We start from the raw sequence: 19,504 nt of genomic DNA, 5'->3' as shown, positions 1-19,504 counted from the left end.
AAAGGAGGGAGGGAAGGGGGGATAGAGGGAGGAGGAAGATGGAGGGGGGTCACTGATGAAAAGCCAAGTATGTGACATTATATAAAAAAAGAGGCCCTTGTTGTGGAGTCTTTAAAGAGAGGGAGAGAAACTGTATTGAGGGAACATTATGTCATGGCTGTCAAGTCAGTGTACTGTTGACAGGCCACCCCCCTGACATTGCCCCCTTTGATACCCCCCCCCCCCCCCCCCCAGCCGCCTTCTCTCCCGGTCCTGGCAGATGTACGTGCAGAGTGTGGGAAAGGGCAGTGCAGGCACGCGCCAGATAAGATTGGCCCAACGACTAGGCCCTCCGGGGACGACCGACCGCGTGCTTTCACATGCAAACAGGACCCCGTTGGCACACAGCTAGACCCCCTCCCCCCAAAAAACAAAAACTGCACAGCCACACCAGTATGTGTGTGTTATCTTCTGCTTCCTATGTCGGTCTCTCTCTCTCTCTCTCTCTCTCTCTCTCTCTCTCTCTCTCTCCCAGTGTCTGATTCATACTACATCATCCACATGTATTCACTCGTTATAGTGAGTGAGTGCTATTATTATTATTATTCCATTGTCATGTCACTGTCACACAATGTCACTCCAGCACTCTCCAACAACAGGTTTTACCAGGGTAATACTGCAAACACACTCCATTACTCAGTAGCCACTCAGATTTGAGGATGTTCCCTGTCACGGTGACCACACACACACACACACACACACACACACACACACACACACACACACACACACACACACACACACACACACACACACACACACACGCATATGCACACACACACACACACACACGTACACGTATACACACGACCTACACGCACAACACACACACACAACACATGACACACGACACACACACAACAGGAACACTAACTAGAAAGCCTATGGTGTGATAGCAGACTCTCAGGCTCCATGTAACATCCCATCTGTCTATGTGAAAGCATCACTGTCTTCCCCTTACTGCTTAGATTACAGAAAGATGCTTCTGGTCTAATCACAGCACGGACAGATAACCATATTACTGTAGGATCGCCATATGACAAAACAAAACGTGCTGACGAATGGTTAAAAGCAGAGCTTGGCTGTCCTATCACCACTGACCACCGAACAACGGCCATCCTTTTCTGTTCATTTCCCAAATATTCCACATATTCTACATATTCTACATATGTAGTGCGTGCGTTTTAATTTTTTCTCTGTTTCCGCCACACACACACACACACACACACACACACACACACACACACACACACACACACACACACACACACACACACACACACACACACACACACACACACACACACGCGCACACACACACACACACACACACACACACACAGTGTCATCCATGCGAGGGAAACAGCGCCCCTCCGTCTTAATATGTGTAGCCCATGTATCTGATGCTGTCTGGACAAAAAGAGTATGACATTTTGCATTTGATTGATTGATGCCAGCAAGCATTTTGCCTCCCTTGATAGAATAATTAACCAATCAGCATTGAGCTGAGGTAGTCCTGGTGCAGAAACAGCACCCCTCAAGGGAGGCAAGTTTAGATTTGGCTTCACGCCACTCGAATCACATCAAAAACGAAACATCTTTGTCAGAAAAAGGTAGACATGTTCACTACGCTTGTGTCCTGCGTTAGCTAGCTAGCTAAATTGGCCCTTTCCTAAGCCATGGATGGAGAGAGGGATTTGGACTTCTCTGTACAGGCCAATGATTTTGATTTAACCATAAATGTATATGTTGTGCCACTGGCCTGAGGCGATTGAAGTTCAATATGTAGCCTAGTGGGCTCACGTTAACTAGCTAGCTAACTTAGCCGGTTCATTGTTGCCCATGCTAGGAAGTTAGGCTAGCCAGCATTTTAGCCAGATAGCCTATGGCAACAAAAGGTGTGTCCTACTGAATGACGGAGTCATAGCCTGTTTTGCCAACATGAAAGAGAGGAAGGTGGCATTGGTGTTCAACTGGTCTACAAGTAGGGTGAGTCAAGTGAGTTTTTTGTACTCAGTACAATGGACAGCCACATGTTATTTAGCAACATTGATTGGACTAAATCGTTTTTTGGTATCTTTAGGTTTGCTTTCACTGCGTTAGACTAAGCATATACTGCATAGCTGATTTAATGACATTTAAATGTTAAAGTTGACTGGTTTTCTTTGTGCTGATTTGCCTTTAAATCTCTGGTTCTAAATCCGTCGTTATTGAGGAAACTGTTAGAAACATTGCCTTGCTTGACCATTCCGTAGCTCGTTTAACTGTTTGTTTCACGCAATATGTTTTGTGGACTTCACCGACAGATGCTCTCCGGTTTTCTGGTGAAATAATTAGTTCTTGTTGTTATCTTTTTACGGTGCCGTACGAACGAGTGGGTTATGGAGCAAACGACGCCATTATCACAACATAGGTTGTAGTATGGCTTTTTTTCCTGGCTTGGCTTGCCCAATGATTTTACCCACACACCGCTACTGATACACATGTGCACCCACACACAAAACACATTTTTTCTCACACGAGAATGTCTGGAAGGCTATTCTCACATGTACAATATTCATTCCTTATTGCAACCACCACCACACACACGCATGCCTAAATACATACTTAAGCATACACATACAAAAGGACTTGTGCACAACCAGGGTTGGGGAGTAACGGGCTTCATGTAATCTGTTACATGTAAGTAGTCAGATTACATATGCTTTTGAAAAACTAGATGACTTTTAATATCATGGATGGTCAGTCCCTGCAGTCATAGCTCTGTCTGTTCATCTGAGAGTGGTGGCATCTCCAGGCCCATCCCTCAGCTTTTTGCAGGGCCTCCGTTTTGTTATTGTTTCATCTGTGGATTTGCCCTTTGAACAGCTGCATATTATCAAGACATCTACGTGTCACCGACAGGTAAACAATAGGCCAATAGCAAATGCAGCATATGGCATTCATTTTTCACATGTAAATAGCACTTTTCAGTAGTGCTGAAAGCATGCCATTCCATGAGCGCAGCATTTATTTTCCAACTCGAATCAATGAGCGCAATCAGTCCTCCATGACAACAAAATCATAAACAACAGAGTAGGGCTGGCTAATAAGTCCTTAGTTTCAGGGTCATGCTCAGGTGAAACAATTTGGCTAATCTGTACTTCCATGTTTTCAACTCCTATTCTTGAAGATCAAGGGGTATAACATTCATTTGAATGACTGTAATTCTGATAGACTTTGGTTTTTTATGTAAAGATGTAATTTAATTGTATTATTACATGTGGTAGAAAGCGATGGGTTAGAAGAAGCCTACATAACCAACGCATAAAGTAAAATGTAACATCCATATATGGCCAGCTATGTAAACTTTAACATTGATTTATCCTGCAATAGATGTTGTTCAATTGGTAACATACATTTTTGTCTTATTCTCAAATCAAATCAAATTTATTTATATAGCCCTTCGTATATCAGCTGATATCTCAAAGTGCTGTACAGAAACCCAGCCTAAAACCCCAAACAGCAAGCAATGCAGGTGTAGAAGCACGGTGGCTAGGAAAAACCCCCTAGAAAGGCCAAAACCTAGGAAGAAACCTAGAGAGGAACCAGGCTATGTGGGGTGGCCAGTTCTCTTCTGGCTGTGCCGGGTGGAGATTATAACAGAACATGGCCAAGATGTTCAAATGTTCATAAATGACCAGCATGGTCAAATAATAATAAGGCAGAACAGTTGATACTGGAGCAGCAGCACGGTCAGGTGGACTTGGGACAGCAAGGAGTCATCATGTCAGGTAGTCCTGGGGCATGGTCCTAGGGCTCAGGTCCTCCGAGAGAGAGAAAGAAAGAGAGAAGGAGAGAATTAGAGAACGCACACTTAGATTCACACAGATCACCGAATAGGACAGGAGAAGTACTCCAGATATAACAAACTGACCCTAGCCCCCCGACACATAAACTACTGCAGCATAAATACTGGAGGCTGAGACAGGATGCCTCTTAAAGGGAAAGTAATCTAAAAGTAACTGCATGTAATCAGATTACTTTACTGAGTTTGGGTAATCCCAAAGGTTTGTTACTGATTACAATTTTGGACAGGTAACTAGTAACTGTAACAGATTACATTTGGAACGTAACCTACCCAACCCTGTGTACAACACACTACAGTACAGTACAACAGCAATCCCTCTGAAACTCACACACTCAAACACACACTCAAACACACACTCAAACACACACACACACACACACACACACACACACACACACACACACACACACACACACACACACACACACACACACACACACACACACACACACACACACACACACACACACACACACACACACAACAGTGGACACAGCAGATCCGTCAGGCTCCTTGTGCTAACACATCTAAGTCCTTCCCTTCCCACAAACCAAATATTTACCCATGTTTAGATAGGGGGCTGAATGGTTGGAGCACATTTCAACAGTTTCTTTATGTGCTCCGTCTCTCCAGATGCATCCCAAATGGCACCCTATTCCTTATATACTGCACTACTTTTGCCGCTATGGGCCCTGGTCAAAAGCAGTGCACTACATAGGGAATCGGGTGCCATTTTGGACACAGTCATACACTCCTATACTGTAACGAGCCACGCTACCCCTGCTGCTCGTGCTTAATGTACTAATTTACGTATGTCAACGTCATGAAAGGCTGTGCACCTGAGCCTGCTGTGAGAGAGGTTGGCAAGGGGAGGCTGTCCCCCTGTACTCTGTCCGACGGTCCGGGGGGGCTGTTGGCCACACTGCTGTGCTGATCTGGTTCTCCGGCACGGAGCGGTAATTGGGCACTCCACATCAAACAGGCTTCATTAGAGGGACTCAAGGAGCCACTAATCCTCCACGTTCACACAGAGGAGGGGTGTGTGTGTGTGTCTGTGTGTGTGCTGCCCGGCGCCCGCCGAGCCGAACAAAACATCTCGAGGGAACATCAAAGACCCGCCACATCCACCCTGAGCAGGACACAGAGCGAGCAGGGGTGTGTGTGTGTGAGGGCCCCTGTGTGACTAGCCGTGTTCAGCACACCTTATCTCGGTCTGGGTGACAGGCCGACAGGAGGCCTTCAGTGTCCAGTCATCTGGAAACAAAGAGACGTTTTGTCTCTCTCGAAAAAACACCAGACATCCCGATTCGCCACGACGAACGACTAGGAGGCCTCAGAGTTCCCCTTGCTGCCCCTGTCTCATACACACACACACGGATCAAAAGGCAGTGGTGTGAGACAAAACGGTGGTAAGCCTCCACGTCATGACTGATTCACAGTGGAAAGACCCTTCACAGAGGAAATAGTTCAGACTCAGGGCCCCTTTTCTTAAGGGTTCTGTCAAAAAAAAGAGTAGTGCACTATGTAGGGAATAGGTTTCCATTGGGGATGCAGACCATGGATGCAACCACGGCTGCTACCACAGTGGATCTTTACAAAACATTTGGAATGAATTACAATTGATTCTACTGTTCATACAGTATGGCCTAACAATGTACACAAACCAAATGAGAATTAGGGAGTGGCACCAACTCTCAACACCTGGGAAATATGACCAGCAGCAGCTCCATTGACAAACAATGAAACTGGCAAGAGATGAGAGCAAATGAGGAGACCACTCCTGTACCCAGCCATCCTTGTTACAATACACATACACACGGGCACGCGCACACACAAGCAAACACACACAGGTTGACCCCACACACTGAGTCATGCAGATCCCCACTGGTTCCCACCCATCCCTTTCCTATCCACTCATATCCCCTCTGCCCTCACTCATCAGTCCTAATTGACCCCTTTAAAACACACACACGCAGTCCACACACACACACACACACACACGCACACGCACACGCACACACACACACACACACACACACACACACTCACACACACATGCACACGCACGCACACACGCACACACGACTCCAGGATAAAGTGACTAAGGGGGCAGTTGTGGGGGCCATAAATACACTGAACCTAAATATAAAAGCAACAAGTAAAGTTTCATGAGCTGAAATAAAAGATCCCATAAATTTTCCATGAGCACAAAAAGTTTATTCCTCTCATATTTTATGCACAAATTTGTTTACATGTTAGTGAGCATTTCTCCTTTGGCAAGATAATTCATCCACCTGACAGGTGTGGAATACCAAGAAGCTGATTAAACAGCATGATCATTACACAGATGCACCTTGTGCTTGAGACAATAAAAGGCCTCACTAAAATGTGTACTCACACAACACAATGCCACAGATGTCTCAAGATTTGAGGGAGTGTTCAATTGGCATGCTGACTGCGGGAATGTCCACCAGAGCTGTTGCCAGAGAATTGAATGTTAATTTCTCTACCATAAACCGCCTCCAATGTCGTTTTAAAGAAATTGGCAGTACATCCACCCAGCCTCACAAGAGCAGACCACGTGTAACCACGCCAGCCCAGGACCTCCATATCTGGCTTCTTCACCTGCAGGATCATCTGAGACCAGCCACCCGGAGAGCTGATGAAACTGTGGGTTTGCACAAGCGTGGAATTTCTGGACAAACTGTCAGAAACCGTCACAGGGAAGCTCATCTGGGTGCTCATTGTCCTCACCAGGGTCTTGACCTGAATACAGTTTGGTGTCTTAACCCACTTCAGTGGGTAAATGCTCACCTTTGATTGCCACTGGCACGCTGGAGAAGTGTGCTGTTTACCGATTAATCCCAGTCTGCACTGGTCAGATGGCACTCTGTGGGCGAGCAGTTTGCTGATGTCAACGTTGTGAACAGAGTGCCCCATGGTGGAGGTGGGGTTATGGTATGGGCAGGCATAAGACACGGACAACGAACACAATTGCATTTAATCGATGGCAATTTGAATGCAGAGATACCGTGACGAGATCCCGAGGCCCATTGTCGTGCCATTCATCCGCCGCCATCGCCTCATGTTTCAGCACGAAGATGCACGGCCCCAAGTCACAAGGATCTGTACACAGTTCCTGGAAGCTGAAAATGTCCCAGTTCTTCCATGGCCTGCATACTCACCAGACATGTCACCCATTGAGCATGTTTGGAATGTTCTGGATCAACGTGTACAACAGCGTTCCGAACAGTGTTCCGGTTCCCGCCAATGTCCAGCAACTTCACACAGTTGTTGAAGAGGACTGGGACAACATTCCATAGGATATATTCAACATCCTGATCAACTCTATGCAAAGGAGATGTGTTGTGCTGCATGAGGCAAATGGTGGTCACACCAGATACGGACTGGTTTTCTGATCCACACCCCCTACCTTATATTTCAAAGGTATCTGTGACCAACAGATGCATATCTGTATTCCCAGTCATGTGAAATCTATAGACTAGGGCCTAATTAATGTATTTCAATTGACTGATTTCCTTACATGAACTGCAACTCAGTAAAATCTTTGAAATTGTTGCATGTTGCATTTATGTTTTTGTTCAGTGTGTGATCACACTATACCACGATAGACACACAGTTAAAGTGCAGAGACTCTGAGATCACTGAGCGCTTTTGAAATCTGTAGCCTATCAGCACAATGGACAGCACCCTACAGCTAGGTCGTTTTGGTGATGAACATGGGCTAAAAGATAAATAGGGCAATTCACTTATTACAAACAGCATATGTGAGTGCACTCATCTGTCCTACCAAAAATAAAGCAAACTAAATCCTGAAAGTAGTAGCCTAGTTATTAATGTATGCAAACAAACAAAAAAGAATAGCAGATTGGCTTAGAATACCGACAGCTGCGAATGCAAACGAATGTGAACAGAATGGAACACCGGTACCAAGTACGAGGCCTAGTAAACAAAATGTCAAATTGATAAAAGCATGACATAATTTTTATTTAGGCTAGCTACTTTAACAGTAAACAAACGCAGTAGACAAAAGGTGCATGAAGATCCAAATAACCCCCCTCCCCCCCAAAAAAAATGTCCTGCAACATTCTACAGTGAGATGCAGCCGTACTCAGCCAAATAAATAGACGTATACAGGCCCGCTTCAAACATGGAAAATCATGCCACTCGCGACCAATTTATGACAGCCTACCATAAACACATTTCCAATACGCGCAGATCCATTTAGAGCAACGACAACCAATTTTTATTTTACTAGGCAAGTCAGTTAAGAACAAAATTCTAATTTTCAATGACGGCCTAGGAACAGTGGGTTAACTGCCTGTTCAGGGGCAGAACGACAGATTTGTACCTTGTCAGCTCGGGGATTTGAACTTGCAACCTTCTGGTTTCTAGTCCAACGCTCTAACCACTAGGCTACCCTGCCACCCCAGGGCTAACACAAAACCATAATAGCATCTGCAGTAACTGAGTATTCCAGCCACTTTCTTCCTATGAACCAGATTCTATATAATTCACTTTTTTTGGACAGAAAGGGTCGGATTCAAGTCTAGGGTATGATTCTAGGCTAACCTGGGCTGGTTCCTCTGTTCCAAGATCATCAGGAACAATCAGAGTTTGAGGTGGCTGTGGAGCCATTATCCTGGCGGTGCTTTTGGAAGGGCGGGTAGGCTCTGCACATGGAACTAGCTGGAGCTCGGCAGCGTCATCGCTGCTGGGCTTGGCGGCGGCCTCGGTTGTTTGATGCTGCTGCTGCTCTTCCTTACTCTCCTTCTCCTGTGTTTGGGTACTTTGGCGAAGCTAAGTAGGCTAAGGCTAATAACACGGACACTTTTTAAAGCTAGCTAGCTAAGGGTGAAGCAGCTTCAACGGTAAACTTGACCCCATTCTACTAAAACTATATGCATTTGTTTTAAGTAGGTCATAACAAGGATCATGTAGCTATTTGATTTTTGAATTTTAGGACCCCAGTATACAAAAACATATATACAAAATATTTGATGAAACATTGAATTTGACCTTACTGCTATTAGTCCATAGAAAATGTATTGGATACCATATTCATTCATGGCCTAACATACAGTAAAAACATTTTATAAAAAGGAAATAGTGTCTGACCTATATCTGAGAGATACAGGAAAGCCCATATTTAACCATTTTCTTTGGCACTAAAGTACTTCCATACTTCCATTCATTTAAACAAAACTGGTACCGGGTCACCGTCAGATTAGTCTTGTGAGTCTTGCGGGCGTCAGCTTTTAAATGGCGGGGTCATATTAGTCTGTAGGCCAAACCGCTCCGACGCTACAGACAGAAGTTGACATATCGGCGGTACCGACTTCAGACGAGTCCCGTGAAGCTTGTGGGGGTCGTAGAACAAAAAAACAACCGACATGTTTGTCTCAGCTTTCGATGGTGGGGCCATATTAGTTTGTAGTTCAAACCTTTCAGATGCTACAGACATTAGAGTGACGACCAATTTTCGGGATGTCTCCTGGTCGGACAAACACCGCTGTAGCTCTGCCAACTTCCGCCGCAGATGCGAAAGGCTGACGTCACGTCGGCGAATGTGGTGGGTTGAGAAGCAGCCCGCGCAACAACAAAAAAAATGGAAATATCTAGTTTAAAAAGATAGACTTTGATGGGGATTTCTATATTATGCTAATTTGATTTTCGCGCAGGCGCGGACATCGACTCTATGGAGTTTGAACCGTGTGTGTGTGTGTGTGTGTGTGTGTGTGTGTGTGTGTGCAGGGGCACTTTGGGGTTTTGTCGAGCAGAGAGCAGCGCACTCGTCTTTTTCCCTGGCAGGGTTGTAATTGTGAGGAGGGCGACCTCGGGTTCCTTTTAAAATCGCACTGAGCAAAACGTTTAGTTAGGGAAGCGTAGGGGGAGAGGAAAAGGGACAGACCACATGGCCTTGGCCTAGACATCACAGACCAACAGGCGAGAGCGATAGAAAGGGGGAGAGAGAGAGAGAGAGAGAGAGAGAGAGAGAAAGGAGAGGTGAAGAAAATAAAATGTTTCATGAGACATGTGATTTCGTTTTATTTATGCTTTACCTTTATTTGACTCGGCAAGTCAGTGAAGAACAAGTTCTTATTATACAATGACGGCCTACCCCGGGCCAAACCATCCCCTATCCCGGACGACGCTGGGCCAATTATGCGCCGCCCTATGGGACTCCCGATCACGGCCGGTTGTGATACAGCCCGGGATCCAAACCAGGGTCTGTAGTGACGCCTCTAGCACTGAGATGCAGTGCCTTAGACTGCTGGGAGACAGTTTTTCATTAGGATTGTGGCAAATTACAGCAAGGTCTTGTACTGATTGGCAATCTGAGAAAGTCTGCACCAGTCATACACACTACCATGACCTTGCAGGTGCTTAAAATGAAAAATAGTCATAGGCCTATTTATTTCTGCAACAACACACTCACTCATCATCACACGTTGTAAGGAAGCTAGTGACAGTGCTTCCTGAACACATGATTGACATCTGGAGAAGAGGGTGGACTATCAGCTGATCACTGATGTTGATGATTGATGTAAGTCTGCTCGTTAGTTATTACTGATATTGAGGAACCTCTATGTCTTTCTGCCTCTCTCTGCTGCACGTATCAGCCAACCAGAGAGACTATTGATGATGATGTAGGGTAAATCAAGTGTTAATCAAGAGTTATGCTGCTGTCCCACTGCGCAAAAACTGGTTGAATCAATGTTGTTTCCACGTAATTTCAACCCCCAAAATCTATGTGATGATGTTGAATCAACGTGGAAACGGATTGGAAAAGTCATCAACCTAAGGGCATTTAGCCTTTTAACCTAAATGGCACGGTGAATCGTTTTTTTTTTCACGTTGCATTCGCGTTAGTTGACAACTCAACCAAATGTAAATCAAAACTAGACCTTGAACTGACGCCTGTGCCCAGTGGGGTGGCAGTACTGTTGATATTTAAACTAGGTAGCTACGCATCTCTCAAGCCATGTATGTTTGGATACCAGGTGCCTGCAATCTCTGTACAGGGCAGACTGGGAAAAAGGGGCAACCATCATACAGGGCAGATCAACAGGCGCAACCAACGGACAGGGTGGAGGGTAGCGAACTGACAATAACTTGCAGGCAGGAGGTTCCAAACAATGGCAACAAAAATTATAGCCCCAATTTTCTTTGCTGGAAATTATACCACCACCCAAAATGGCACTTTGGAGACTAGAAGGGCAATGGGGCATGTGTTCTGCTAAGGTAGATCACTATCTGTGCACGTGCCTGCATGAAGTCATAACTTCTGTGTACCCTGAGTTAAGTGCTGAGGCCAAGACAGATAGACAAAGGTCTCCTTCAGTCAAAAGCCCTTGATATCAATACCAGCTGAGCTCAATAAGCGGAAAAAGACCGAGTCAGGAGGTTGCACTCAACAATCAATCTTAAAGAGAAAAAAAACTGAGCCTAGAAATCAAATCAAAACAATTCTTTCACTGATAATACCCGGGTAAAATGTCTACTTCTGAGCTAATGCCAACACATGATTTTTTTTACTTAACACCAATAACAACCTCAAAACAATGAATTATTTACAATGATAAGACAATATGTGAGAAACCAAACGAGCAACAACACGCTTTATAGCCATTAGTCAGTCCATTAATGGCAGAGCCAGCAGGAGGGACACATAGACAACAGCTGGCCTGGCTTAGAAAGCAGATCTCCCTACCCTTCAAAACAACTGCCTGAGAGTGAGCCAATGTCCAGGAAAGGGTTAAGAGCAGCAGCAGCAGCGTGGGAGACGTGTACACACACGCACGCACGCACGCACACACACAAGCAGCCTCCCTCCCATGACTCCACATCGGCTGCGAGTGCCAAGGGCGGAACCTTCCTACCCCCTCATCCCCCCCCCCCCCCCACACACACACACACACCCCTCTCCCCTCTCCCCTCCTCCCTGTGCTGATGGTTGGGGCCGTGGCCCGGCCGGCCGCAGGCTGTGGAATGTATGAGAGCCATGTGTCAAATCCCCAGACTGTGGGAAAGTGCTGCTCTCTACTGAACTCGGCTGCCTTCCCTCCCTCCCTCCTTCCTTCCCTCCTCCGCTCCCCCCTCCCTCGTTCTCTCTCTCCATCTCCCCTGGCGTTCTCCCGGCGAGCGCCCTGCCCCGCTCCCGCCCTATGTGAGTGAGTCTTGTCTGTGTGTGTCTGTGTGTGTGTGCGCACACAGGAAGTCAGTGAAGGGCTGCTGCCAGCGGCGCGCCGCCTGGAACTACCACTTCCTGCAGACTGTTTCTATGCCAACCCCCCCCCCACACACACACACACACACCCCTCCTCCTCCTCTACTCCTTGGCAGGAAAGGCCACGGTGCCTGAGGAAGAGAGAGGCTGCTCATGCCTATCTCGTTTCTCTCATTCGCTCCTCTTTCTTTCTCCGCCTCCCCCTTTCTCAGTTTTGCTCTCTTTCTCCTTTTCTGGCACTCTTGCTCTTCCTTTCTTCCCTCCCGCTCTCTCTCTCTCTCTAGCACAAACACTTAGATCCAGAATATATGTACAGAGTTTCTCTACTTTTAATGATTCACTACTGGAGCTACAGTGTAGCGCAATACCCTGGATAGTGGCGGAAGCGGAGCAGGGTCAAGGAGGGGCATAAACAGAAGAATATCTCAGGGGCAGGATTTAAAGAATTGACTGTATACAGTGGTTTATGGTAGTCTTGTAAAGTTCACTTGGCTAAAGCCCAGCAGTTCGACAAAACAAAAATAAGCCTACTCGCCTACCAAAGTTTCAAAACACACAAACAGACACGTGTGCACACACACACACACGGACACAGTAACACACAATCACACACACACCCCTCTCCCCCACACACACAGGTGCGCCCCTGGCAGTTCAGACCCGCCAATGAAGAGGGATCCCTGCTGGGACAGAGTGCTGAGAGGTTAGGCATGTGTCTTGCCTCTACGGCACACTCCCCCTTCCACCCCCACTCCTCATGACCTCTTGACCCTTACTGTGCTGACCAGACAGAGATCAACAGATAGAGCGAGGCCGCGTCCCAAATGGCACTCTACCCCCATTGACAGCGGGCTCTGGACAGGCCTATGGGCTCTGGTCAAACGTGGTACACTACAAGGGATAGGGTGCCATTTGGGACCTTAGTTTCTCTCTTTACCTTTCACCTTATTGTTTTCCTCCCACGGTTGCTTTCTCGAAGGCGTTAAAAATAGTCCCTTCCCTCTGCACCTGCCTTGTGTCACCACAGCCACCCTCCCGCCCTAAAGCATGTCTGATGGACACATACATACTGTATATATATACAGTACGTACACACAAGAACATACAGGCACACACGCACAGGCTCCTGTTCATAGAGGGATAGTTGCTATGAGGTTATATTGAAACGCTATTCCAAGTACAGTACAACTACATATTGTATTCTCATATCACAGTTAGATTTATCCAGCTAGTTTATTATTGGGTTTTGCTACGCTCAATTGTATCAGGTGTCAAAACTATGAAGACAGAATTCCATCGTTCCCAGACATGCACGCAAAGTACATGCACGCGTGCACACACACACACACACACACACACACACACACACACACACACACACACACACACACACACACACACACACACACACACTCGCCATTGATAACATCAGCATGAGTAGTCCTCTGATATGTCTTGCAGCTGAACAAACGTACTGCAAATTGAGAAATCAGGACTAAACTGAATAAAACGAAGATGAAACTAGATAAAGAATGATATTAAAAAGCTTTGGAGCACCTTAAATGACATTTTGGGCAACAAGGCTCCATCATTAATTGAATCAGATGACTTATCACAAAACCCACTGTTATCGTCAATTTACTTTAATTATTTTTTTCCTTGGCAAGTCTGGAAAACTTAGGCGTGACATGCCAGCAACAAATGCTGACAATATGTCACGATCTGACCTTAGTTCTGTTATTATATCTGTGTTTTAGTATGGTCAGGGCGTGAGTTGGGTGGGCAGTCTATGTTTGTTTTTCTATGTTGGTTTTTGAGTTCGGCCTAGTATGGTTCTCAATCAGAGGCAGCTGTCAATTGTTGTCCCTGATTAAGAATCATACTTAGCCTGGTTTCACTTTTGGGTTGTGGGTGTTTGTTTTCCGTGTGAGTGTTTGGTCCACACGGTACTGTTTTCGGTTTTGTATATTCACGTCATCGTTTGTTGTTTTGTTCGAGTGTTCTATTGTCTTTATTAAGAAACAGTATGGACACTTACCACGCTGCGCATTGGTCCTCCGATCCTTCTCGCTACTCCTCCTCAGAAGAGGAGGACGAGAACCCTTACACAATACACATCCAAGTATAACTGATCAAATTATGAAAGTCAAAGATTGAAATTTTCAATTCCGTAAAGTGAGTGTGGAAGAGGTGAAAAAAATATGGTTGTCTATCAACAATGACAAGCCACCGGGGTCTGACAACTTTTTGAGGATAATAGCTAACGATATTGCCACTCCTATTTGCTATATCTTCAATCTAAGCCTACGAGAAAGTGTGTGCCCTCAGGCGTGGAGGGAAGCAAACGTAATTCCGCTACCCAAGAATAATAAAGCCCCCATTGCGGTCCCAAATAGTCAACAAATCAGCCTGTTATCAACTTTTAGTATACTTTTGGGAAAAAAATGGTGTTTGACAACAGACTTTCAGCACACTTATAGGGAAGGACATTCAACAAGCACGGCACTTACAAAAATTACTGATGATTAGCTGAGAGAAAATTAATAAAAAGTTTGTGGGAGTTGTTTTGTTAGACTTCAGTGCGACTTTTGACATTATTGATCATAATCTGCTTCTGGAAAAACGTATGTGTTATGGCTTTACACTCCCTGCTATATGTTTCAGGAAACTAGGCATATGTCGCGCTCCTACTTCACAGGAGAGGCATTTGAACGTAAACATAAATTTTTTTAAATCAAAATGCGTTTTTCTTTTAGCAGAAATGCTTTTTGGAAAATGTAAACTTTCATGTGCCTCAATAACAAATTTGAATGCCATCTTTAAATACAAAGAAAAGTGGTAAATTACGAGCCTAGTTGATTTAGCCACGGTAAAAGTCATGAACCTTCCCACTAGCCATGATTGGCTGAGATAATGGATGGGCTGGACATGCCGAGAGATGAGTTCGGATTGGTCTGCCATGTAACACGCTTCTGTCAATATCAAAGGGCTGCTCAGTATGTGTAGGTAATCTTTTCTAACGCAGCCTTTTTTGAAAGATATCACAAATAACTGCAAATGCGTTGCTCTCTACTTTTTGAAGGACAGAGTTTTGAAATCAGTGGAATTCCCGGTGGTAGCAGAGTATGATAGCTAAGGAGATGGAGAAAATTCTGGCGTTTGATTACAAATATGCAGAGGGAGTCGAAAAGAGAACACACAGGAGGCTGTTGTATAAAACACCTGTCTCCAGACTACAAACTAACCATGGCAACCATGCAAATTAACCATGGCAACCATGGCATCCGTAACAGAGAGGGAGAAGCGGGTAAGGGAGTCTAGCTAGCTACATTTTCAGATATTACACGTTTCTAATCTTGTCAGAAAGTATTTTTCTTTGCAAGTTAGAGCGTACTGTTCGCTAGCTAGCTAACATTAGCTGGCTTGCTCTCTCGCTAATGTTATGTGTTGGATCTGTGTAGTAACATTATAGGTATCTCAGAGCCATTTGCATTGCTAGTTATAGCCTAATGTTAGCTGTCTAGCTAACATTGAATCTAGTTGGTTAGCTACCTGCAGATTCACGCAGGGTAGTAATGTTAAGAGTTGGGATGATGGTTAATTGTTTAGCTAGCTACATGTCAAAATAAAATACTCCACTATGCAAGGTACCATTTCACTGTACCGTTTACACCTTCTGTATCCTGTGCATGTGACAAATAAATGTTGATTTGGTAATGGTAATGTGAAGAACAACATGACCTGCACCAAAGTCAAATTAGAACATAACGTTAGGCCAACGGGACAGTGTCCAAGTTCTAACATTTTCACGAAGAATGCCCTGCTTTTATTTTGTCATACTCACAACCACAAGCTATTTTCTGTAATTAGCTTGCCATTAACTTGTAATTAATGATCTTGTTGTGAGTTTATTTTCCTGTAATAATGAATACAAATTAGCGAAAGTTACAGCTACAGTGGGGGAAAAAAAGTATTTAGTCAGCCACCAATTGTGCAAGTTCTCCCACTTAAAAAGATGAGAGAGGCCTGTAATTTTCATCATAGGTACACTTCAACTATGAAAGACAAAATGAGAGAAAAAAATTCAGAAAATCACATTGTAGTATTTTTAATGAATTTATTTGCAAGTTATGGTGGAAAATAAGTATTTATTTTTAACTAAAAGCATTGTATTTGGGACAAATCATTCACTAAACCATAAACATACACTAAATCTTGAAATAAATCATGTGGAAATGTAGCAAGTTGAGGTGACTAAATTGCTTGGGGTATCCCAAATTTGTAAACTGTCATGGTCAAAACGTGTTGATACAACAGTAACTAAGATGGGGAGTCTGTCCATAATAAAACGCTGCACTGCCTTTTTAACAACACTCACTGTCAACAAGGCAGGTCCTACAGGCTCTAGTTTTGTCGTACCTGGACTACTGTTCACTTGTGTGGTCAAGTGCCACAAATATTGACCTCGGAAAATTACAATTGGCTCAGAACAGGGCAGCACGGCTGGCCCTGAAATGTACACCAAGAGCTAACGTTAGCAACATGCATGGCACAAAATGGAGGAGTGATTGACTTCATCACCACTTGTTTTTGGTAGAAGTGTTTTAAGTGTTGACTGCTTAAACTACTAGCACATAGCTCGGACACCCATGCACACCGCACAAGACATGCTACCAGAGGTCTCTTCACAAGTCAAGAACATAATAAGGGAGGTACACAGTACTACGTAGAGTCGTGGCTACGTCGAGCTCTATTCCACATCAGGTAACTGATGTAAGCAGTAGAATCGGATAATAGAAATGGATAAAAATACACCTTGTGGAACAGAGGTGACTGTGAAGAGACTCACACAGGCACAGACACGCGCTTACACATACACGTGGATTTTGTATTGTGGATATGCGGTAGTATAATAGTGGTAGAATAATAGTGATTATTATTATTTGATGCTGCTGGTCATCTATGAACATTTGAACATATTGCCCATGTTCTGTTATAATTTCCACCCGGCACAGCCAGGAGAGAACTGGCCACCCCTCATAGCCTGGTTCCTCTCTAGGCTTCTTCCTAGGTTCCAGCCTTTCTAGGGAGTTTTTCCTAGCCACCGTGCTTCTACACCTGCATTGCTTGCTTTTTGGGGTTTTAAGCTGGGTTTCTGTATAGCAGTTTTTTTTCACCTTTATTTAACCAGGTAGGCTAGTTGAGAACAAGTTCTCATTTACAACTGCTACCTGGCCAAGATAAAGCAAAGCAGTGCGACACAAACAACAACACAGAGTTACACATGGAATAAACAAACGTACAGTCAATAATACAATAGAGAAAGTCTATATGCAGTGTGTGCAAATGAGGTAGGATAAGGTGGGTGAGGCAATAAATAGGCCATAGTGGCAAAATTATTACACTATGGCAAATTAAACCTCTCTGGGATATGTGGGACGGTAGCTTCCCACTTGGTCAAAAGCCAGAGAAAATGCAGATCGCCAAATTCAAATAAATTCCTATAAAAATCACACATATAAGATACCAAATTAAAGCTACACGTGTTGTGAATCCAGCCAACATGTCAGATTTCAAAAAGGCTTTTCGGCGAAAGCAAACGATTCTATTATCTCCGTAAACAAAAGAGAGAAAACATATTTCAACCCTGCAGGCACGACATAAAACGCAGAAATAAAAATATAAATCATGCCTTTGACGAGCTTCTTCTGTTGGCACTCCAATATGTCCCATAAACATCACAAATAGTTATTTTGTTCGATTCATTCCGTTCATATATATCGAAAATGTCTATTTATTCTGCGTGTTTGATCCAGAAAAACACTGGTTCCAACTTGCGCAACGTGACTACAAAATATCTCAAAAGTTACCTGTAAACTTTGCCAAAACATTTCAAACTACTTTTGTAATACAACTTTAGGTATTTTTTAAAGTAAATCATCGATAAAATTGAAGACGGGATGATCTGTGTTCAATACAGGAAGAAAACAAACTGATGCTAGCTTTCTGGTCATGCGCCTCTGTCAAACAGTACACATGAAGTGTCCTTCGCTTTGAACAGGGCTACTTCTTCATTACACAAAGGAAAAACCTCAACCAATTTCTAAAACTGGTGACATCCAATGGAAGCGGTAGGAACTGCAAGCAAGTCTCTTAGAAATCTGAATTCCCAATGAAAATCACTGAAAAGAGAGTGACCTAAAAAAAAAATCTGAATGGTTTGTCCTCAGGGTTTCGCCTGCTACATAAGTTCTGTTATACTCACAGACATGATTCAAACAGTTTTGGAAACGTCAGAGTGGTTTCTATCCAAATATACTAATAACATGTATATCTTATCTTCTGGGGATGAGTAGCAGGCAGTTGAATTTTGGCATGCTTTTCATCCAAAATTCCAAATGTTGCCCTATCCTAGATAAGTTATTAAACACTGGGGTGATAGATGTGCAGAAGATGAGTGTGCAGGTAGCAATACTGGGGTGCAAAGGAGCAAAATAAATAAAATAAATATCAATATGGTGATGAGGTAGTTGGATGGGCTATTTACAGATTGACTATGTACAGGTGCAGTGATCTGTGAGCTGCTCTGACAGCTGGTGCTTATTAAAGCTAGTGAGGGAGATATGAGTCTCCAGCTTCAGTGATTTTTGCAGTTCGTTCCAGTCATTGGCAGCAGAGAACTGGAAGGAAAGGTGGCCGAAGGAGGAATTGGCTTTGGGGGTGACCAGTGAAATATTCCTGCTGGAGCGCGTGCTGCGGGTGGGTGCTGCTATGGTGACCAGTGAGCTGAGGTAAGGCGGGGCTTTACCTAGCAATGACTTATAGATGACCTGGAGCCAGTGGGTTTGGCGAAGGATATGAAGCAAGGGCCAGCCAACGAGAGCATACAGGTCGCAGTGGTGGGTAGTATATGGGGCTTTGGTGATAAAACAGATGGCACTGTGATAGACTGCATCCAATTTTCTGAGTAGAGTGTTAGAGGCTATTTTGTAAATGACATCGCCGAAGTCGAGGATCGGTAGGATAGTCAGTTTTACTAGGGTATGTTTGGCAGTATGAGTGAAGGATGCTTTGTTTTGCGAAATAGGAAGCCAATTCTAGATTTAATTTTGGATTGGAGATGCTTAATGTGAGTCTGGAAGGAGAGTTTACAATCTAACCAGACACCTAGGTATTTGTAATTGTCCACATATTCTAAGTCAGAACCGTCCAGAGTAGTGATGATGGATGGGTGGGTAGGTGTGGTCAGCGATCGGTTGAAGAGCATGCATTTAGTTTTGCTTGCATTTAAGAGCAGTTGGAGGCAAGGAGAGTTGTATGGCATTGAAGCTCGCCTGAAGGTTAGTTAACACAGTGTCCAAAGA

This window comes from Oncorhynchus masou, chromosome 24 (assembly GCF_036934945.1).
Source record: "Oncorhynchus masou masou isolate Uvic2021 chromosome 24, UVic_Omas_1.1, whole genome shotgun sequence".
NCBI classification, from domain to species: Eukaryota; Metazoa; Chordata; class Actinopteri; order Salmoniformes; family Salmonidae; genus Oncorhynchus; species Oncorhynchus masou.
The sequence above is the reverse complement of the archived record's forward strand: the minus strand, read 5'-3'. Positions refer to the sequence as shown.